This window comes from Canis lupus, chromosome 5, assembly GCF_011100685.1.
Source record: "Canis lupus familiaris isolate Mischka breed German Shepherd chromosome 5, alternate assembly UU_Cfam_GSD_1.0, whole genome shotgun sequence".
In the NCBI taxonomy this organism is placed as follows: Eukaryota; Metazoa; Chordata; class Mammalia; order Carnivora; family Canidae; genus Canis; species Canis lupus.
This window is the reverse complement of record NC_049226.1, coordinates 71,747,445-71,771,295: the sequence shown is the minus strand read 5'-3', so window position 1 is coordinate 71,771,295 and position 23,851 is coordinate 71,747,445. Positions and strand designations below refer to the sequence as shown.

Sequence of the window (23,851 nt, the reverse complement as noted above, 5' to 3'; positions counted from 1 at the left end):
CTGCTTCCAAGATGGCTTCTTCTTTCCCACACCTGGCATCTTGGCAGGAATGACAGGAAAGTGGAGCACTGCTGGAGCTCCCTCTCTCCACATAGTTTCAAGCTGGTCCACATAAAAGTTAAAAATCCCAGAACAAGAGTTGAAGAGACAGGGAATGTAAACTCTTTTAGCCTGGGTCTGGAAGTTGGCACAGTGTCACTTCCACTATATGCTTTGGTCTAAGCAGACACAGAACCAATCCTTTCAAGGAGACCCTACCTCTCACTGGGAAATATGGTAATAATCTGTGGTCATTTCTAACCCACCAAAATGGAAGTCCAACCTAGTTTATAGATAGTGTCCACTAACTTCACACAGTTGTATTGACACCTCACAGCTCAGAATCATAATGCTACAAGAATACCCTCCAACAACAAAGCATCGAGGGCATCCACATATTAGAAAGCTATTTTGTGACAAGACTTCACATTTCAAAATCTAAAGAAGCATTTTCTGATCTTAACACAAATCTTTGCAACCAAACTTTAATTACTTTGATTGAGAGGAGGGGGTGTCTCTTCAGTCATTTTAATGTGTGTTTTATGTTTCCAGATGCTCTATCCTAGTTTTAGAAGGAAATGTTTCTCATTATCATAAAATTTACATGCTCATACATTTCATTGAAAGTCTTATTCTTTCTAGGTGATAATAAACAATTCAGTAATTTGGAGGAAAAACGTCACAGAAATAATTGTGTAAAGGTACTACAGAAGTCTCCAAAAGAGAGGCAGCACGGTTAAGCAGAAAGTACAAAATTCAGTTCTGCTCCTAAGAAGTCTGCTCAGACTCTGGGAACCTAAATAGAACTGTATATAAAATAAAAGACTTCTGTGGACAGAATTCTCCACTGTGGCACAAACCTCCTATCTTGCTTCTAGTCCTAATTTTGCCAATAACTCATTCTGTAAGTCTAAACAAAAGGTATTCACCTCTTTGGATTTGATGATAATGATGATAATACTATAAAGAGAGCTGGGTGGCCCCATATTTCCCAAACTTTCCTGCAGTTAGGATACAACCATGTAATTATTTCTGCCCAGCAGACTATGAGCAGAAGCAACAGTCCCACTTCCAGACCAAGGCAAAGGAGAAGCCAGGCCTATCTAAATTCAAAGCCAAAATTTTTAACTTCTTCCCACTATGATTGCCTTCATTTATTTATCTGGATAATTAGGAGCTTGTTTCAATTGATTTATAAGGCCCTATCAAGGTCTAAAATATTTTGTTGACTGTAATAGCTCTTCTGAACAAATTTGGAATTCTGAAATTGGTATTCAATGTGTCAGGGTTTACATTGACAATAGGTATAAGAGTAATTGGATTTATATTGATTAAAAAGAAATCACATATAATTTTTTTCAAAACACATCCATGTTCATTGAGCTTAGGATTTTTCTTTGCTGTTTGTTTGATTGTTTAATTGATGATTATTAAGCATTCAGGTGCTGCAGATTCCAAGGTTTGAATTGAAGGAATCAGATGCAAATGATTCAGATTTGTTTCATCTTTGATCAAATTCATTGTTCTTTATCGTACAGTTCCTACAGATTCAAACCTAAAATTCATGTGAATGACATTAGAATGCCCCCAACTCTTGGTTACTCTGAAAATACCTACATTCATCTTTTAGTATTTGTTATGTAACCAACTTGTTTGAATTTTAAATTGTGTAGTAAGCATGTGACTGTCTCTTGAAAAATTTTGAGTTTTGATCACTCTGTCTCAAAAGGAGAGAACTCCAGTATGGTTTGGAATTCAGAAACATTAGGCCATAAGTGAGGATAGGATGGAAAAAGTAGGATTAATTGAAGTTCTACACATGGAGTAGGTAACTCCACTCCCTCATGTTCAGAACATCCCATTCATTACCTGCAATGAAAACAACCATACAAAAAAAAGAAAGAAAGAAAGAAACAACCATACATATACACACATCACACACAGCAGCAGCAGTAATAGCCATGAGGACTCTTCCTCTAAAAATACTGCATAAATAGAGAAAAACCAGGGCAGCTAGGATGAGTGTGGATATGGACAGCACTCCACATGCATGCATTAGGAGTTCCAAAGCAGGATGTCCAGATTCTTGCCTACTATTTCAAAAGAAAAACCTGACAGTTGACCATCCTGGCCATCCCAGCATCCCCACTCAGCCTTTCTGTAGCCTCATTCTTATATATGAATGAACAAGAACCATTCTGCCTACAACTTGCCAGAAAAAGATCAAGATAAATAAAAGAAATGTGATAACAGAGAAATCAGAGATGGTACCCCCTTCCCCCCACCAAAGAAAATCCCTGAACACTACCTTCCAAAACACTGGGAAAATATTTATATTCATAAAACAAGAATGGGATGTCATACAAAAGGAACATCCCAAGAACCATAAAAAAGAGTAGAAGAAATCCCTCAGAACTCAGAACAAAATAACAAGTGGAGAAAATCTAGTAGGGAAGCATCTACTGGTATCTATGCTTACAAGTAAATAGGCAAACATTTTGAAAGATAACACACCTGAGTGAACTATTTGTCTCTGGAGAGAGGGACTGAATGATTCATCTTTTATGCTACACATTTCTGTACTATTGTTATAAGTATTTATTAATTTGAATTAAAAATATAACCCTTGCATTAACCTCACTCTCATCAATCAATTTATAAGAGACTATTGCCACACAGACCTCTTAACAAAGCATAGAATATGACAACCCCATAGAATAGACTCCTGTTTCTGTTTATCACATGGGCTTTCTGAGGATCCTGTTAGACTGAATTAATGTGTCAGAGTGGAGCTTCTCGAAATAGATTTTCCCTTTACACTTACTGTACCAGAATTCCCAAAGATGAGACCCTGGAGACTGCATTTTAACAAGTCTCTCAGGTGATTCTATGCACACCAAAGTTACTCAAACCACTGCATCAGAGCCCAGTTCTATCTGAGACAACAGCCAGTACTGCACCAGCAAGGCACTGCCCTTCTCAGGAAGACAGCAGCCTCCCTGGTTAGCATCTGCCAGAGCTTCAGACAGCAGTTCTGGTGCATAGATCAAATTAATGATTGCTTTGCAGTGTCACCAAATCTAGACTTGCAGACCTTGAACCCTAAAAGTATTGGGGAAATGAGAGATGCTCAAACATGCATCCAATTGGATTTTCCAGATGAAGAGTATAACAAAAACATAATTATGATGTTCTGAGACAGTTATAACTTGAGGTGACCCAAGGTCCTAACCTTGTGGCTAGATGGCTAAATCATGAACTTCCCTTCTCAAGATCAGCCCCATCACCTGACATTCTAACAGAAACAAAACAGGCTTCCACAGCCAACCTAGCCTGGAATCTAAGCTCTTTAGATGCTGAGCTTTTGTTTACTCCTGAATAAATTCAATAAAGTGCAGTAACCATTATAATAAATGTAGATGTCACTAATTACAACACTAGATTTTAAGTGCAACACTAGTGTCTCAAGTGGCCTGTAAAACTGAGTAAAATCACAGCCAATTCAAATTTAATTAAAACTATCAGTTTAATTTAGTTTGCTTTTACAATAAAAACTACACTAACCCATTAACTGCATTTCGAATCTCCCATTACGCAGAACAACCAGCAGCTTGAGGGCCTCTACTTTGGTGAATGGTGCAATGCATTCGTTTACCTTGTTATCCAGTGAAGTTTCAGTTGTTCTAGATCCAATAAACGACCAATTTTTGTCTTTGAAAATGAGGCTCTTAGATTCGTTCAGGTAATTCACCATGTGTTTAAAATGGGCTTTTGTCCAGCTTCTTGTGCTTTTGAAAATTCACCCCCAAGGCACCTTCTGAGGACTTGATCATGGTATCTGATCTTGAAGAGAACTTACAGTGGCCAAGAAGGGGTCCTTGGAAACCAAATGAAAGAATATGGGGAATCCAGGCAATCATGACCTGACCCTAGTCCTGTTTCTATGAGTTGAATAGCCTTGGAAAAACTTCCCTTTCCAGAGCCTCCATTTCCTCTTCCTGCAGGAGATCAGAGCAGAGTAGTGCTTTCAAAGATGCTACTTTCATGATCTTTGTCACATCCAGGTATTACCTGTTAACACCTGCAATTCATATATACTGAATACAATAGGTTTTCAAGGTACCATCTGCTTCAGCCTCAATCTGAACAGTAATATTTATGAACTCATGCAGTTTCATGTACCATTTATGCATTTTTTCAACAGAATTAAAGTAAATATATAGTAACTAAAATTATTTAAAATGTTGAGCTAACATCATCCTACATACCCCAGTGGATTATGCATCACATTTGGAGAATATTAGCCTCTCTGACCTCTGAGATCCCTTCCTGCTCCAGGGATTTGCAAGTCTATGAAAAAGAATTTTATCACTTGACTCAGGTGAGCAAATGAACATGCACAAAAATGAACTGCCTACAGGGCTTGTCTGCTTCAGAGCAAGCAGAGAGGGTAGTTTCTGGTAAGAGAGAAGAGCTGATCAGAAACAAAATTCAGAAGGTCATATATTTTATTTTAGGAGAGAAAAGCTTCTAGTAACTTAGCAAATTTATGACAAACTGTACAATTCAGCCGAATATTGAGGAGAGAAAGATAAACCCTTAGGAAGGAAGAACTAAAGTATAAAGAAAAAGTAGGCCTGTAAAAGGCTTTGCAATCTTTTAAACACACAGAAGAGAGAAGCCTGGGGCTCAGAGGAGCCTGAGCACATCTGTTTGGGCCTAAATGGAGATCTCCCCAGGTACTCTCCACTCTGGGTCATCCTGGCTCAAGGATGCCTCTTATGGTGATGAAAGTATAATGAGAAAAACTGCATGCAAATGAGGTAAGGAATCATGGGAGAAGAATTTCCACACGTGACCTGGCTGAGTCTACTTCATGGGGAGATATGGGAAGGAAGAGAGGGAAATATGCTGCCAAGAATGAGGTCATTAAGAGAAGAATCTGAGATTTATGCAGAAAGGTTGACTTAAGGCTGTTTTATCAAGAATTCAGAGACCTGGCCTGTGGCTTCTCCTGGCAACACTGATTAAGTTAGTGTTGGGATTATCAGGTGCTACAAGTTCATTTTGAGCCACCTCATGGCTGCACGAGTAGAAAGGAAAATGCTCTCTGTCATGGTAACCTGTGTGGGGTGGTACAGAGCAAAGCAGAGCATCATCTAGCATGTGGCTGAGCTAGGACAGTCAACAATAACCTATTGACTCTGAATATACAAATGACCTACAGCCAGACTATACATGACAAGAGAACTCCCACCCCCAGGTTCTGTGGTGGTCAGCCCAGGAAGCCAAACCACAGACTGCAGCTCCCAATCCAAGCACATAGGGCTTGGTCAATAACATCTAGCTTCCCTAAATTTTGTCTCATGATTGACTCAAGACCAACTAAAGAAAGCCAAATATGCTCCAGAAACTAATCACACAGGCTGCCCCACTTTTACTCCACATCCAGCTTCCCCATGAGAACAGCCTCCAATAAAGGCAGACTTGAACCTTCCCTTGTTTTCCCTATACTGCCTTCCTTCTCCTCTGCCTGCTTGGGAGCCTCTACCTAACACCAGTCTAGGTTTCTGCTTGTTTTCATTTGGATGGTCACTGTTTTATTTCTACTGCCATTTGAAACTGCCTAAAATTTGACGAAGGCCTACATCCATCTCAAAGTCCACTGGTTTAAGTAGGAGAGAGATTACTTGCCTTTGGTAATATATCCACACATAATTTTTAGATTGTCCTTTCACATACACTTGTGCATGTACACATACACTACTGGAATTGGCCTGAATCATTTATGTATTCACCTGAATTATTGATGTCCTCATTTCAAGTGTGTTAAAGGCTTCCACTCAAATTTACCCTGGTGTGTGTTAAGCCTATATTGGGGCAATTGCTTCAATTTATGTGACAGTCAGGGCAGAAACCAAGTGAAGGCAGGACCTTATCAAAAACATGTAAGGACTCTGCTGCTATTGCTCCCCAGAAACTTAATGATTCTGTTTATGCTGGACTCCACATACAAATGATTTTCTGAGACCAAGGATCAGTGAACTGTGACTGTGTATCTGTCCCACTACCTCTTTTGGAAATAAAGTTTTATTGGCACACAACCACACCTATTCATTTACTTATTATCTACGTATGCTTTTACCCTATAATGGCAGAGGTGAGTAGTTATAACAGAGATGATATGACCCATACCCATATCCATTCTTATCTGTCCTAATTTGTGCCTAGGAGCCCCCAGAGTCCCTTGCTTGCTAAGATCCGGATGGGTTTGATCAATGGGAAGTACCTGTAGGAAATCAGAGGGTGGAAGGAGAGAGAGGCCAGAGTATTTCTTCCTTGCTTTACCAAATATACAATGATATCTGTGTCTTCCCATGAACATGGTCCTTCCAGATGGCTTCCCCTCTACATTGCCAGTCCTCACCAGGTTCCAATAATGTTTTGTACATCCTAGGGTTGAAAGATCTTATTATGGCTAGTCACTAGGGACCTCACTCACCATCCGTTGTCCATTTTTGTAACCCTGTCCATATCTCAATCCTTTTGTCCCTCCATGATTCAAAAATCATCTGGGAGCAATCCTGCCCATATCTTGGTCAATAAAGCCCCACCATTGAGCCTTCTGAAACTCCATTTGAACCATGTATCATGCTAGGATCCTGACCATTAGAGCCTTTGTCTGTATATCAATAATTCACTTAATCAACTAGCCTAACCCACTCACTCAGGATGTAAGGTCAAAACACATTCACCCAACACATGCATGAACACAACAACATTATATCAGAGAAGAGGCATTTAAAAGCTGACATTTATATTCACAAAAATATCTTTTAATCAGCCTTGCTCACTCCAATTCTGGTAGTTTACTTTAAAGAGAAGCAGCTCTTTCTATGAGCAATCAGAGTTTATGTAAGGCCGTCCATCCATACGAGCAGATGAACATCATTATAAGCCTGCTCTCGAGATTGCAATGTTCCCAAATATTATTGCTACGCAGTCAACAGTTATAATGAGTCAGGAGCTCACTGCTCACCAATAAGTGGCACTGGCCTTTTTGTTCTCTTCTGAGTCAATCTCTTTATTGTTTCACTCCTTTGGTAGAGATTGTTTTAATATGTCCCATTTCTGAGCAAATTCTCTCAGCTCATCTTCAAAATTCTGAAATTCCACTTGGGTTCCCACTGGGCTGTGTTTGTTTATAAGGTCACGAAAGGTTTCTTTAAGCTAAATCAAGCTGGGTAGCATTGCTGTGCCTGAAGTTTTCTGTAAGCAATATCTGTAGCAAGACGAAATGGGTTTTAAATCATTTGTAAGAGATTGAGTTCCTTGTCCACGCTGACCCTAAGGACATTTGTTGCATTTTTTTTTTAATGTTGAATGACATAATGGATGTAAAAGTTCTCTGTGAACCATAAAGACCTTTCTAATGTAGGGGATTATGATGATGATCTCAGAGTTTGGGAACATCCTGTCTCCTTGGGTTTATTTTATTCCCCATTTTTCAAGGGTCATCAGATTCTAAAGGAGACCAGAATTCTTTTCCTATATTTACTTTTATATTTGGGATAGAGTAGAACCAAATTGATAATATAATTATTCGCTTATTTATTTACAAAATATTTATTAGATACCTTCTATGTGTCAAGCATTGGCCAGGGTGCTACGGTAAAATGAAGTAAATAACACAGTTCCTGCCCTTCAGGACTTTAACATTTATTTGGTTCTCACTCTGTACCAGGCACAGTGCTAAATACTTCACTCACATTATCTCAATTGGTCTTTATAACTATACTAAGTTAATTACATTATCCACATCTTACAAATAACACATAATAACAAAAAAAAATGTCAATGATGAACATTTATTGACTACTTACTATGTGTCAGGTAGTGACCTAAATGCTCTACAAGCATCTCAGTTAAGCTTCAAAATCCTCCTCAAAGTATTATATTGTCCCTATTTCCCAACTAACAACTAATATTTATTGACCACTTAATATTAGCAAGTATGACCAAGTACTTAACATGAATTATCTCATTTAATTCTTTCAAGAACATCATGAAGGAGATACTATTACTCAGGTGCTTAAGGAACATGCCCAAGGTCATATGGTTGGAGTTGGTGGAGCTGACATTCTAACTCAGTTCTTCAGAAAGCCCATGACCTTAACCATGACACTAAATTGGCTCTCAAGAACATATTTTTCCCAGAATAACTGACTCTCAGGGGAAAACAAACAAAAAGATGTCAAGGTACACATCACAGCCAACAATGAAGGAGGATTGTTGAGAAATAAATCTGAAAACAGATGTTGTCTTTATTCATCTTATAGTCTTTTTTGTTACATGATAGCTCCCATCTTTCAAAAGAGACTTCAATTTATCTTAATTTACCCTAGGATTTGCACTGTTAGTAAATATGGCCTCTAAGAAATCACTAGCAGAGAAACACAAAGGGTTTAAAACCTGGTATTCTCCTTAAGTCACTGCTAGTATCAATGCTTTCTAGGTAAATCTTTATTCTGTAATATTTCAGATTAATTTGAGATTTCCTCCTGAGTATTCCTAGAGAGAGGTACAGGAAATATGGAATTTCTGTCAAGTATAATGATATTCTGAAAACTATTCCTCAAAACATACATACGTGTGTATATGTTGCCCCCCCTCAACCACACACACAGGAGTTTTTTTGGTAACATTTAGCAAAAACTCTTGCATCCAGCAAGAACTCAATACATGGCTGTAGAACAGAATGAAATGAAATACTATGTAACAGAGCAGAAAAATATAGAATAAAAAGTCATATGTTCAAATGGATGAAATAGCATAGGATATCTACTCATTAAATACGATAGCATTGACTAGAATGGAAGTGAAAGGAAGAAAGGGGAAGGGAAGAAAACTGATGCCTGACATCAGATTGTTTGGGTATATTATCACTTCCTTATATTTGCAGAGTCCAAAAGGAGGCCTCGACTCAATAACTGGTCCCTGTGAGCCACAGCAGCTCAGGCTGGGCTATAAATCAAAACAGGGCCACTCAACAGTGGAGGAGTCTCCCCTCCTCTGTAGACCCTAGGTTCAGAGCATCCAACACCAGGAATCTTCTTTTTATTTCCAGGTAGGAGAGGAGGTAGGAAATCCTAATTTGCATCTACTTCCCTTTTAACCTCTGCCTTCCTTGGAAGTGAATAGCTCCCATGTTCAGGGTCCTTGCTGATGCTGGGCATAAGACAGATCCAGAACAAAAATCACATATAAAGAATTTTGGCTTTGGGTAGTCTGTCTACAGCCTTCAGAAATCCTATATTGAAGAACCTAGATATTTGCTAAGAGGTTATGCAAATGTGTCTGGCTCTTAGTTGTCTAGTACCCTCAGAGAAGGCACAAGCACTTCCAAAGAGCATTATTCTAATAGCTCCCCTTGGTCAGCTTTGGTGCCAGAACTGTTATTCTCCCAAGAAGGGCTCTATCCTGCATCACCAGGGCATCCTTGGGGATCATGTCCTTAAACAGTAGGCTGTGATCCGGGATATCAAGAAGGAAGACTGGACCCAAGAAAGCTGATCTATTTAAAGGTGCTGGCGGGAATGAAGAAGTCTCTGGTGAATTAAGAGAGTCAAAGAGTCTCCACAACAGGACCACAGACCTCTCACCAGCTCCCCTCATATAGATGTGTATGTATTGGTTCTATTTCTCTGGAGAAGATTGACTAACACACCATTGCTTTGCCCTGTCCCCTATTAATGTATAATATATTAATGTTTCACCTATTAATTCATGCATGTGTATGCATGTGCATATTCACATTTTTAGAAAGTTTGTATAAACATGGGAAAAATTCTGGAAAGATACACAATAGATACAGCAGTTTCCTCCACCTCCTTCCCATAGCCCCTCAGGGAGTAGGGGGAGTATGTACAGTCTAGTGGAGAAGTTTGTTTTGTTTTGCTTTTTTATAATAATCACTGAAATACACTAAGTGCTTGCTAAATGCTCAGAAACATGCTAGTGTGCTACATATACAATGTCAACTAACATGCATAACAACCCTGCAAAAATGCTCACTCTATTTTGTAGGAGCTCAGACCAAGGCCTTAACAGGGTAAATAATGATTCCAAATATGTGAGACTTAAATGCAGCATAGACACAATTCAATCCCAGGTCTATCTGATCCAAAACTATGTTCTGTTCATGATGTACTTTCTCCACAAGCAGATGATTTTAATATAAATATACACATTATGTATAAACATATATAGACATATGTAGAAAACACATATACATGTGTGCATAAAATACATACATATATGTATATATAAATATATACATATCATAATTAAAACATACGTATATAGATGTATATAGAGAAAACATTCTTTCAATGTACCTATATTACTCCTACATATTTTTTAAGAATAGATTTTAGTATTTACTCCAAAACAATATAAATAAGATCTCAGAAAGGGAAAAAGAAATAAATTCAGTGAGAAATAATCTTCTCTTTTACTGTTTGTGTATTTTCCCAAAGAGCAGAGCCTGAGACAAGGACTTGGGTACACGCTGTTTTTGGGGAGGTGACCCAGGGAAAGCCAAGATAAGGAAGTACACTGGGGTTACGGCTGCAGACAACATGGTTTGATTCTGCCAGGATCCCTGAGAAGCTGGGCCATACTCCACTGACTTCTGTCCCCCTTCATGGAAGGTGGTCCCCAGGGGTGTTACCTCTGGGCCGGGAGCAAAAGCTTGAGGTGGGACTCTGCACTTGACGTGTGTCTTACCCAAGGCTGACATACAGGCAGGCAAGGGGATGTGACACAGGATACCAAAGCAATCTGTTACCTGTACCATGTGAAGATTACCTTAAAGGGGGATATTTTTGGTTTGTTTAGATCATTTTTGTTGCTTAAGCAGTCTTTTTTCTAAGGAATAATATGGAAAGTAGCACAGACTATTCATCTGAGCCAACCTGGACCAGAAATATGTTGGCCTACAGTTCTGAATGGATATGGTTAGGAGAGATGGGGCTCCCAGCCAGCAGACAAAGATGCAGGGGGAAAGGCCATCCACCAGAGAGCTGGGTTTACTTGCAGAGAAGCCTTTCACACACTCATAGTGAACCTCACAAGCTCCCTTGCTCTGCAGTTATGCTCAGAGATAGGAACAACCAGCAGGGAGAGTTTCACGTCAAATTGCATCTGAACTTTCAACTATATTCCTCCTAACAGCTGCCTTGGGTAAGGATCCTGGCAAGTGCTTTTAGATTTTTATTCATGTGCAGACAGGAGAGGAGGTGAGGAAACAATTCAGAGATGAAGAACTCCAAATTATGAGAAGAATGCAAACTGTCAATAATCAAAATAATTCTTCTCTGCATAATCAACACCACATCGGCACAGCTGCTGACAAGGAAACAATAAACTCCGAGTAAAAGTAAAAAAATCTCTTTTTTTCATGCTACCTTACAAGGAAAATCTTCACTGGAGCAAGGCTTTGTGAAAGTAGTTCCCAAAGCATGCAATCAACATTTTCTTGAAATTACAGCTGGCATCTTGCATCTAGCAAATGTCTTTCTCTTCCATGTTATTATTTATTTATACCTTGTAGAGATGCTTTAACACTCAATTGCTAAGCCATTTGATTGACAATTGATTGTGTACTGCCCAATGGCACACCTCATGTTGGAAGGTTGAGATTATGTATTTACATGTATGTCAATGTTGTATGTGATCTAGATTGTGTGACACTTGGCCAGTGCTACAGAGAAGTTACGCAGGAGTCTCAACCTTCCTACCCATTTCATGGTGTGGTATCAGTTGTTTTGTAGAAAGGGACAACCTCAGGTTTCATGAGTTAAACATCAGGGAATCCAGAGTCATTAGGATGTAAAGTGCTGGCCCTGGAGTCAGACAGCTTGGGTTTGAATTCATACTCTGCCATTTACTATCATGTGACTTTGAGACCATCACTTGACCTCTCAAGGCTTCAATGTATTCACCTGCAGGATGTGAATAAGAATATTCCATTGGATGTGTGTGGTGGGAATTAAATAAAATAATGCATGTGACATGTTCTGCACAACATATGGCTCATAGTGTGTGGTCAATGTTAGTTGTTACAACTACTCTGAGGTTGAGCAATTTTTCATCCTTCTATCTTGAATTTCCTTCCATAAAATAGTAATGGCCTACTCTCTCTTTGTTCATGGAAGGATTTCTAATTCCTAGGATATCCAATTTCTAATTTCCCTCTAGTTATTCACTGGGTATTCACCTGGTAATGAATTGCCAAAACAGCTGTTAAAATCTGGGTCCTTCAGGGCTTATGGGCAGAGACACAAGAGGAGAAGAGTGCCTTAGGGCAATGAATACGCATCTCCCATGTCAAAGAGTGAACTTGCATGGACTGATTTATTCCCTCTTTTCTGAACACATTCTTGGCATCTCCCTGACATATGATGCAGGTGACTTCAGTGTTATACGGAACAGTGCTGAAATTTAGAGATGATGGAGAGCCATTCCCCAAGAAAGAGGTTCTCTTAAACTCCTGCTGCCTTGGTCACTCTTACCCCTCATCTCCCCAAAACAGGTCAGAGTAATGCTTACAGACTGTAAAGTGCTCTCCTTTTTCAAAAATGTGTTATGGCATCCCACTGCCCTCAGAAAAGGCTGATTTCACAAATATGGACGAGCTTCCAGGGTATGCACTATTCTGTTAAGGCACACAGTGTGCAACGAAGCACAATCAGGCAAGAGTGAGCCCAGAAAATTAACTGAAAATCTCATCCCTGGTAAAATAATCCCACACATCCCTGAGAGGAGCAAGCCACTCAGAAAGTGAAAGAACGGGGGATCCCTGGGTGGCTCAGTGGCTCAGCGGTTCAGCACCTGCCTTCAGCCCAGGGCGTGATCCTGGAGACCTGGGATCGAGTCCCACGTCGGGCTCCCTGCATGGAGCCTGCTTCTCCCTCTGCCTGTGTCTCTACCTCTTTCTTTCTCTCTGTGTCTATCATGAATAAATAAATAAATAAAATATTTTAAAAAAAGAAAGAAAGTGAAAGAAGGGCTCCTGGGTGGCTCAGCGAGTCAAGTGTCTGCATTCATCTCAGGTCATAATCCCAGCATCCTGGGATCAAGCCGCAAGCAGAGAAACTGCTTCTCCCTCTCCAGCTCCCCCCGCTTGTGTGTGTGCGTGCGTGTTCTCTCTCTCTCTCTCTCTCTCTCTCTCTCTCTCTCTCTCTCTCTCTCACTCTGTCAAATAAATAAATAAAATCTTTAAAAAAAAAAAGGAAAGTGGAAAAAAAGCCACATCACATCAAGTCATGACCCCTCCATTTCAGCCACATGCCCCAGTGGCATCACAGGGAATTGGTAAGAGAACTTGCTCTTTCTAACATCTTGCACATCGAGGGGACAGACAGTCCCCCAGTATCCTCTGGGCTATTTAAGATTCTAGGCTTTGAGGCATGTATCTCAGCTCCATGACCTTGGGCAAGCTCACTTATCTCTGTAAGACTTGGTTTCTCATCTATACGATATAGATACAAATAGCACCTACTTCATAGAGTTTAGTGAGATTTAAAGAAGACAACAGATATAATAGTACTTAACTCAGAGCATCAATAAAGATCAGTATTAATTCATATTAATATTACCATTTACTAATGATCATTCATAAATTTATCATATTCTTAAAAATGAATAAAAACTGTACTGCATACCCAGAACTAAGCACAGGGCCTCAAAACCACATAAAGAGGAATGAGGTGAGAGGTGGAAAAGGGGTAAAGAAGTTCAGGGACTGATACTTAAATACTTTATTCTCAGACAAGCACCCCAGTCTAAGTCACAACTTACTTGTTCTTATTGTATGTGTTATTCTAATAGGCTTAATTATCTGGCTTCCAGTTTCAGAACAAATTAGAGGCAGTAGAGAAGTGCTACCAGCAGGCAAATCATCTGAAGGCATGTTAAGATGCTCTATCCCTCCCTCAGCCTCTGCTTCTCATGGGTCTTTGCCTCCATTCCCTTCAACAATCCTCATATAATATGATTTCAGTTCTCTTTGTCACCTTAGCTGTCCTTTAAACCTACTCCATTTTTTCTATCTCCTTGAATCAAAATTAAATGCAATGTTGCATGTGTGGCTCAACCAAAAATTATTGGAGTCTAGGTTTTATGAGGAGGTCACAAATGCAAACATTTTCAGAGGTGGTGAGATACAGTAAATGACTGAAGAAAGGGGGAATAAGATAAGAAATGGTGTCTCTTCTGTGAGCCAATGAACAGAGAATGCCTTATCAAGGGCATTCCTGCATCCATCGTAAGAATAGCCAATAGTCTGACCCAGGGAATTTGTGTAAGCCAACTGGAATGTGGTATTTGGGCCCAATAAGACTTGAGGAAAGAGAAGATAATTTGCAGGACAGGTGTCTCCATTCCTCTTTCAGACACAAACAAGGACACATGAGCCATCTCGCTCCTGGATGCCATGTACCTTACAATCATGAGAGCAGAAGCCCACAAGAAAAAAGTCAGGAGGGAAAGATAGAAAGAATCTGTATCCCTGATGAAGGCATAAACTTCTAAATGACCAAACCTAGGGCACACTCTATGTCTTGACTTAAGAGAATAAATGTTCTTACTGATTAAGGTGGTGTGAGTTGAGGTTTCTAAATTTGCCCTTAATAGTGTCCTAGAAAATACAGAATTAATATTTTAACTTTTAAGTACTATGATTACCCCATAGGATTGGGAGCTCCTGGGCCGGGAACAATATAGAACTCTTTTTTTTTTTTTTTTTTTTTTTTTTAGAACTCTTGAACACTTGAAAAGTGAGATGTGCTCTAAGTACAAAATTAGAAAGACTTAGTAAAAATATATATATAAACTGATTAATATACTTTTTATATTGTTTACATCTTGAAAAAATATTACTTTGAGTAGGTTGGGTTGAATATTTTCAATCATAAAGTTAATGTTATGTGTTTCTTTTTACTTTTTTAAAACGTGGCTACCAGAAAATTTGAAATTATGTATGTATTCATGTTGTGTTTCCATCACACAGCACTGATCCAGTTGTTGCACTGTTTTCAGTCAGCCTAAAGGTATCAGGTCATATAATACTATTTACTCATATTTCACTTACTGTCAGCAAAAATGTCTGAACTTCTCCTATCCTTCCTTGTGTTAAGTCATTTTTCTCCATTCTTTCCTCTGTACAGTTACTTTCTCAGCCCAAGTGAAGAACTTACATTGATCCTAGTTCTAGCTTATCTAAAGTGCATTGCCATAGTCCAGTGATTCACCAGAGGGCATGCTGGAAATCTGTGGGGGCCTGTTTGGGTTGTCACACAATGGGGAGGGACCCTACTGTTACACAGTGGGCAGGAGCTTGCATGTCTCCTAGCGGATGAAACAATTGTCTCATTTTCCCCATGCTATGATGAAAAATGTGTTTACATATAACTGGCCAGAATAAAACTGCATTTTAGTTACAAATATGGGAGTGGTTTGCATGGTGTTAATTTAAATAAATTTTCTAGGAAAGCAACTACTGTGTAAATCAAGACAGAGGTATACTTTGTTTCATTCAGAACTTTAGAAGTTATTCACCACTTTAGAAAATCACATCATCTAACAATGTCATTAATGGTGTCTGAGTACTAGCATGGCTCAACGGCATGGGTTCACATCTGAGCTGCTCCAGTAAGACAATTCTATGCATATGTATTAAATGTACTTATTTCACCCTTATTTCAAAATGTCCTGTACCAAAAAAAAGAAAAAAACCATCAATACTATTCAGTTGAAAATTGTCTTACTCCTCTGAAATCCAAACTAATTCATGAGATCAGAGGCAAATGTCTAAGTACAGTCAGTTCTGACATAACACAATATATGCATTCCTAAAAAGTCAGCTCACTCCACAAAATCACAGGGCCTATGGGGAAGATGGAACAAGGGAGGAAATACTCAGTAATTTTGATAGTGACATAAAGAAAGAATGTAATAAAAGTGGTTGCATATTAAATGGTTTTATACATGTTAAATGGTTAAGAAATATGCACGTACTACCTAAAACATGACACTTGTTTGGGCAATGGAAAGGCTGTGGCTTGTGGTTATTGTGAGATGAGGGAAGAAGGGTTGTCTGAGTCAGAGGGAAAGATGTTCACCAGCTGTGGATGGGTGTAGTTCACCACACAGGTGAACTGAGGCAGCTGATGTTTGCACTGTGCCCATATGGAAGTTCTGTGTTTTCTAGAAGCATGTTTAGATATCTTTTTTCCTAATCTCCCCACCAGCATGGATATTTATATACTGTATATCTGTCTGTATATTGTATGTATATCTGTGTTTTATGTATATATAAAATAATATTTTTGTTCCCCCAAAATGAATCTTTGCCCCATTGGGGACAATATTGCCCTCTTGAGAATGCATGTAATCAAGGTATACAGAGAAGATGATGGGAGCACAGAGAAGGGGGTGACTCACTGCCTAGGACAGATAGTCATGGAGTGTAGAAGAGGAAATGACATTTGAACCAGGTTTTGTAGAATGAGTAAGACTTGCCATCTGGGAAAAGGGAGGGAAGTGGTTCTAGAAGGAACAGCTCCCAGGCATGTTTCCTAAATGTTTGCATAGCATGGTGTGCTCTGAGATCTGCACATCCACAGAAAGAGTGGGGAATTTAAAAATACAAATTTTAGTACAATTTTAGATATAAACTGACTCTTATGAGGTATCAAATCCTAGAAACCTTTTGGGGGCAAGAGTGTATAAGGAACAGAAACTGGGAAGAACATTGAGTTATTAAAGGTAGATATTAGGTTCCTTTAATTTCAGCCTATGTCTCAGATGGAAAGACTCCTGAGTAATAAATAATAGAGCACACTTTGGGCATAGTTCATTCACCACACTCCCAGATACATTTCGAATACCATTCAAAGCAAGTCGTGAAAGCTCTGATTAATATACAACACAGAGCTCTCTCTACATGCTCTCAAGGGTAAAAATACTGCTGAAAAGCCAGTTCTTTTAAAAGCTGAGCATCTAACACCACCTTGTGAATGATAATAAATGGCAAGCAAAGCCAGAGGTAGACTGGCCCTCTGTCTGGGTCTGCAAGTTTTACATGCACAGAACTACAGACCTGTTCTTTGGCCAGCAGAGCAGGATCTTCTTCCAGTTAGATAAGATTTCCCCTGAGACTCCTGGTATTTCCCAGTCCCAACTTGGTCAAAAATAACAACCCCGACTCCCATGGGTTGTTTCCTTTTCTTTTTTTTTCTTCACATTCCCCATTCAAGCTCCACTAGGAACATGCATCTATTTGCTATTAAAATAATAGGACAGTCATTTTCCTTAACGACTCTTACGTACTCTTACTCTTACTCTTACGTCCTGTTAAAGGGACGATAACCAAGGTAATAAAATACGTAAGAGTCGTTCTCTTAAGGCCAGAGAAGTTTAAGATTTTTTCCATAACATCAAATCCCTCCCTGGCCTCATGGAGCTTATGATCCACTCAAAGACAGGAACTGAGCACAAAACCACACAACTAATTTCAAATGTGATGGCAACAAAGGAGGATTAAATAGGATTAGACACACGAGACAAACGTTAACGTAGATCCCATAACTTCATGAGCAAATCAGGATACTTAATGCTGTGCAGAGCACCATGACATAAATTTGTGTTATGGGTGAGGAAAAAGAAAGAGCATGGCATCCTCATGAAAGAAATATGAACACATTTGCCCTCTCTAATTATTGTCATTAGAACTCCAGCCATTTGAATGAGTACTATCCAGCAGCAGATTTACTTCTTACTGGTCATCATGGACCCAAAGAGAATTATGTAGGGACATTACAGCATCATTTGTAGAAGAAAAAGTAATAATCTAAGTACCTATCAAAAGGAGATGAGTTACATGCATGGAGCACTCTACGCAGTATTCAAAAGAATGAATGAAGGCTACATAATAGCAATGTGAAACTACATCCAGAAAATATTAGCTAAAAAAAAATTTAAAAAGTGAAATGTAGAACAACATGTAGAGTGTGTTTCCCTTTGTGTGAAATTTAAGGAGAGACACCCCAGTTGAAGTAAACTTTCACATACACAAACTATCTCCGGAAGAATACACAAAACATGATGACAGTAATCACCTCTGGAGGGGAACTGGGTGTACAAAGGTCAGGAGTGCTAAAAAGATGTTGTTCATTACATCTACTTTACTATAATTGGAAATTTGCCACAGCTGCTTAGAGAAAAGTATATATGGAGAAAGGTAGTGCCAACCAACAACAGAAACTATTCATTTTATAATCTGCCCTTCATCTCATGTTAGCTTAACAGAATTCTCTAACATTTAGAAATAAGGTCAGAGGAATTAGATGAGTAAAGACCAAGGTTCAAATGCGACTGGGGGGAAAGTAGAAAAAAGAGGCAAAATTTCACAAGAGCCACCAAGATACATGAGCCATTGATCACAAAAGCTAAAGAATGCACCTGGGCTGGGAAACATGATTTTAGGTGATAAATAGACACTAGTGGAGAAAATTGATTCACATAATGAGAAAATTATTCCCTTTTCCAATCTTTTTTTATTGCTCAGATATAATCAAAGAGGAAGTCTCAGTTTGGCACAAGTATGTCTTTATGACCTCTGGACACTTTCCTGGAGTTAAAATTTGATAACGTAAGTTTTGATTTGACTGCATTTCTTTTCACTCATATCCTTCTTAGAGAAAGTGACTGGTTTTCCATTTATGGCTTTGAAACAAAGCCCCCTTCTGAAATAAGCATATTTAATTCTGATGCTTTAAAATGAGCCATTTTAAATGAAAATATTAAGTAACACAAGAGGTGCAGGGAGATGGCAAATTTTGTGAATGTGATGCGTGAATGACAGAAGTTTAGTAAGCAGCACCTTGAGAGAAAATCCACTTCTGTCTATGGCAGAGAAGCTGCACAGTTGTGCGATTGTGGCTGTTGCTGATTTTTACTTCTATCCCATGGAGCAAGCACTGAATAAAAATGCAGAGGACTGCTCAGGAAGCTGTAGTCCTGCTCTCATTGCCGAGGGTACTTAACAAGAATATCATTAGTTTCCGAGAAAACCGATTCCTTGGGTGAATACCGAGAACCAAAAACACAGGCACAAACTCTGAAGGCCTAATTAAAAGTGTGATTCGTGCCCCAGTGGGTAACGCAAGCCCTTTTGTGAGCATCCCAGGAGAGAGGAAACACCTCAACTGAAGTCACGTTTTCCTTCTTTCTCCCTCTCCAGTTCTACCACTTTTTCATTAGCTAATCCCAATTAGAATGCTTTCTTACTAAAGCCATAAATCTCTGCCATTCCCAATAAGCATAAGTTATATGGTAAACAACGGTATTCTGTGTCTCTCCAGAAAAATAAACCGCACTTTCTTTTTTTTTTTTTTTTTTTTTTTTTTTTGGCAGTTCATGAGACTGAGCTGTTAAGTCAACATTCATGCTTTTTGATTTGGGACTTTTCATCTATCACTCGTCTATAAAAATAACACTTCTTTCTGGAAGAAAGCTACTACCAATGCACTTCTCTAAAATTCATCATAATAAAAGTATACTTTTTCTTCCTATTGCTGAGTGATCCCAGGTAGTGGGAAAAGCTTGATCGTTGTCTTAAAATCTACCTCTGCCATTTCCTGGCTAAATGGCCCAGGACTCTCATGCTGGCTCAAACCCAGGCCTGGGTCATCAACTGAGGAGACTGGCCTCATAGAATTTTGTCCCAAAATAAATGAAGAAACTTAATAGACAGTGTTTAGCACAATGCCTGGCACAGAGTATGTGCTCATTAATATTAGTCGTTCCTACTGTATAAACAAAAGTGGTGATTTTGTTGTTGTTCCTTCTGTGGTCAGCAATTGCTTAACCCAACATTTTCTATGTTAAACTAATTAACAGAAACATACCTTATCCGTGATTGATTTTCAAACTCATTTATTACTCGTTTCTCTATGGTTTAATTTAATTAAATTGAGCAGCATATCAAATATTGATTTTAATAAAATCTTGATTAAGACTCGAGCAATTATCAAACACAGTTTTCATACCATTCCTGCATTTCAATGGAACCAACCTGAAAACTAATTTGCTTTTAAAATAAAGAAGTGATTTCATACACATACACACACACACACACACCCCTCAGGCCATTTTCAGAAACAAAGGAAAAAATGGTTTCCCAATCTTTTCATTAGCAAAGATAAGCAGCATATCTGACTTGGGCTCTAAAAAGCTTAATACAGCTGGTCATCTCATGTCTGATCAGTAGTGGAAGGGAAAAAACAAACCAGAATCAATTCCTTTAATAAACATTAATTTAGCAACTACTATGTACAAGCCACTGTCCTACCCTGTCCAACAGAAGTAGAGATAGCCAAATGCTAATCACATAGCCAGTTTTAATGTGTGGAAAAATCCATCCACACATGCAAGTCTTCAATTTTACTGAATAATAACCAGAGAAGTACATGTATTTCAATTCTTAAAATTACTCTGCTGTGTAATTTATGTGTACAGAGTCATTCTTAAGAGAATATAATGTAAATTGTAAATATGATGGTATAAATTATCAATAGTATCACATTAGCAATTAACCATAAGTATAAGACATTTAATAAGTTAAATATTTGGTTTGATAGTTAAGTGCTAAAAAAATGTCTGGCCAATAGCTATCACAGCAGCACCACCTAGAGGATTCTGAAAAGTAGCACAGGGTCATTCCCCCCACTTGCTATTCTTCCTATTTAGGCAAAAAGAAAGGCAGCTACTAACTTGTACCATCTTATCTCATTTAAAGCATTTCAATTTTATCCATATTATTTAGCATCTTCTTAAGTCTTGGAATTTTTATGGAATAGCTAATTGAAATTGGATATTCTTAAAATTACGATGCAATCGGGCAAAGGACCCCAGCTGTCCTCCTGGGGAGGCAGTACTGGGCATGTGCTGGACCATCACGGCCAGTGCCACTGTGACGTGAGTCACAGCTCTCCCCTCCCTCCAACATACACACCTCCTCATTCTATCTTGATCCCAGACACATCTTCACCGAAGACTGGACATTTGGCAACATTTCAAAATCATATTCCTGAGCTATTGGCCTGTGTTTAGTTAGAGGAGTTGAGAAAAACTTAACTATTGTTAAAATTGTTTACACCAGCACATCCACTTACTAATTCCCTTCCATTGGCCAAAGCTGAATCAATGTCCTGGGGCGGACTGACAGAAAAATAACAAAACATCTACTTGAATGAGAAATATACATATATATATATATACATATACAAATATATACATATGTATATTTCTCCTACTTGTTTCTATAATTTTTCTGAACCAGGGAGCTGCTTTGGAGTCCTGTTAAAAGGACGATAACCAAGGTAATAAAATACGTCTGTTCTCCATAGGAACTAGCACTCTCCTTACATTATTTGGTTTCAGAACCTCAGCCAACTTTGCAGACCCTCAGCTGTCTGAGACCTCACAGGAGAAGGGTGAAAACGTAGGAGCCAAGCGAGGACCAGGGCCCGGGCGGCACAGAAGGAGTGCTCACCTTCATTTCCACTGGAGGGCACTGTCCACCTCACTGAGAGGGGACTGATTCTCAGTCTGCCAGGCAAGCGTTAGACAGAAAACTGAGCTAACCTACACTCTGAAGTCTGGGTTCTGAAATGCGCACACTAGTAAAGGGGCAGAGGGGGCAGTGGCTCATTCATGGTGATTTTCTAAATTTCAGGTACATGCACTTGGGCCCAATTTACCAAAGGAATATGAGGTTTTGCCTAGAGGAATCTTTTCCCCATTCTGTAGCTAAAACCATCATGAAAAGTCATACCAAGCTGCAGTAATTTTAGTTCTTTCAAATGTCATTTTCTTGCACTTGCTTTTCCCTCTATTCTATCTCCACAGCTATTCACGTCACAAGTGTCCAGTTCTCCTTTATGACTAACTCCAGGAACCCTTCCATGACTCCCTTACGTTGGGTCAAGATGATCTCCTAGGTGCCTCAACTGCAATCTATGCTTCTCCCATGAGGAAGCTTGATGCAATTACTTGTTTAAGAACTATGTCCCTAAAAAAATAAATAAATAAATAAATTTTAAAAACAGACCTATGTCCCTGATTAGGCCATAGGTGCCATTAAAGCTGGGGATATCTCTATCTTATTCACAGCTATATTCCTTGCATCCCCATGGTTTTGGCTCAAACTCTCCATCAATATTGTTAAAGGAATGACTGCCCTATATAAGTCTGATTTATGTTGGGGCGGACTATGATGTTCCATACACAACCTTCATTTCTTTGCCTTCCAAATAAGCACCTCAATACCCACCGTTTTGCTTCCTCACTTACCTTGTTTTCTTGATCCCTACAGTGGTGAGAAGAAAGGCCCAAGATTCCACAAGGCAAGCTGCTTCTTGCTATCAAGGATTATGGAAATTCTGCTTGGCCATCTATTCACCATCTCCAGAACTTATTCTAGGATCCATAGACAACCCGTCTCAATTCCTGAGTCAGCTGCAAGAGAAAGCAGTCAACCAAAATATTTACAGTAGGGATCTTTCTGAGGTGTCTGGTGAGCTATTATGAAGCAGGAGTCAACTGGGAGGGAGATGAGACCCCCTCCTCTTTCCAAGCTGGTAACAAAGTCCTATTCTCTACTGTATGCGTAGATATAATAGCACAGAAGGAAAACAAGGAAGTTCAACTTTGTTTCTGGCTCAGCTCCTTAACTGTGGCCATGGAAGGACTATGGTATTTTAGAACTAGAAGAGCATAGAGCCATCTAGGCAACCTAAAGAGTACATAGTATGCACCCCAAATACAGAGTCAGAGCTATCCTGGGAAGTTCCACACTAGTATGAAATAAGATTTACCACTCTGGATCCATATTCAGTCAGTTGACTTTTTTGCCTCAGAGACTACTCAGGAAATAAACCTGTCAAGCTCAAGGAGTCACTGTGAGGGCAACTGAGACAGGCTGAGACATGGTATATCAAAGTGTATGGAAAACTATGCCCAGGCAACAAAAAGTGAGAGATTATTAATGTTAATAGAAAGACCACAGACTGCCCCATCATCCCATAGCCATTATCCTCAGTTTTTAAAGGTCTGCAGAGAGTATTTCACTGCTAACATCCTGACTTAGGTTTAACTGGAAAATAAAACTTATAGCTAAATTAGCTTAACATATATGAAATGATAATCAGTACACCCTGAGAGTAAGGACCATGTAGAGATCATTTAAGGTACAATAAAGGGGAAGTGTTATATACAGTTGTGTTGTTTTACTTCCATGCTTATAATTGTGTAGATAGTAATACACATGCTGAGTACCAGAAGTAAACATTTTTCAGCCAATTCCCTTATTCTTAGTCATTCAAAAGAAAAGTTTTTTAAATTACTAGAAACTAGCAAAACACAGGATGAGAATTTTCCAAAACTGACAAAAGTTACCAAGCCACAGTTTTAAGAGGCAAAATGAACCCCTAGCGAGATAAATACCATCACACAAAATGAAACTTCAGTGTATGAGTGATCCAGTTTCTCAACATCCTCCCTGACATTTGATGTTGTCTCTATTTTGTATTTTAGCCATTCTGATATATGTGTAGTGCTATCTCATTGTGGTTTCAGTTTCCATTTACCTCAGGGCTAATGATGCTGAACAGCTTTATATGTGCTTAGCTGTCATCTATATACCCTCCTCACTGAAATGTCTTTTGCCCATTTTCTAACTGGATCA

General features: G+C 39.0%; 1 long non-coding RNA gene across 7 annotated transcripts in view; it reads right to left on the bottom strand.

Moving 5' to 3' along the window:
- Positions 1-23,851, bottom strand: part of LOC102156069 — an 801,934-nt gene that overhangs the window by 770,772 nt on the left and 7,311 nt on the right. For all 7 annotated transcript variants that reach the window (XR_005360052.1, XR_005360049.1, XR_005360053.1 and 4 more), the window contains exon 2: positions 22,459-22,623. This is a non-coding gene — a long non-coding RNA (uncharacterized LOC102156069). The remainder of the gene's footprint in view (positions 1-22,458; positions 22,624-23,851) is intronic.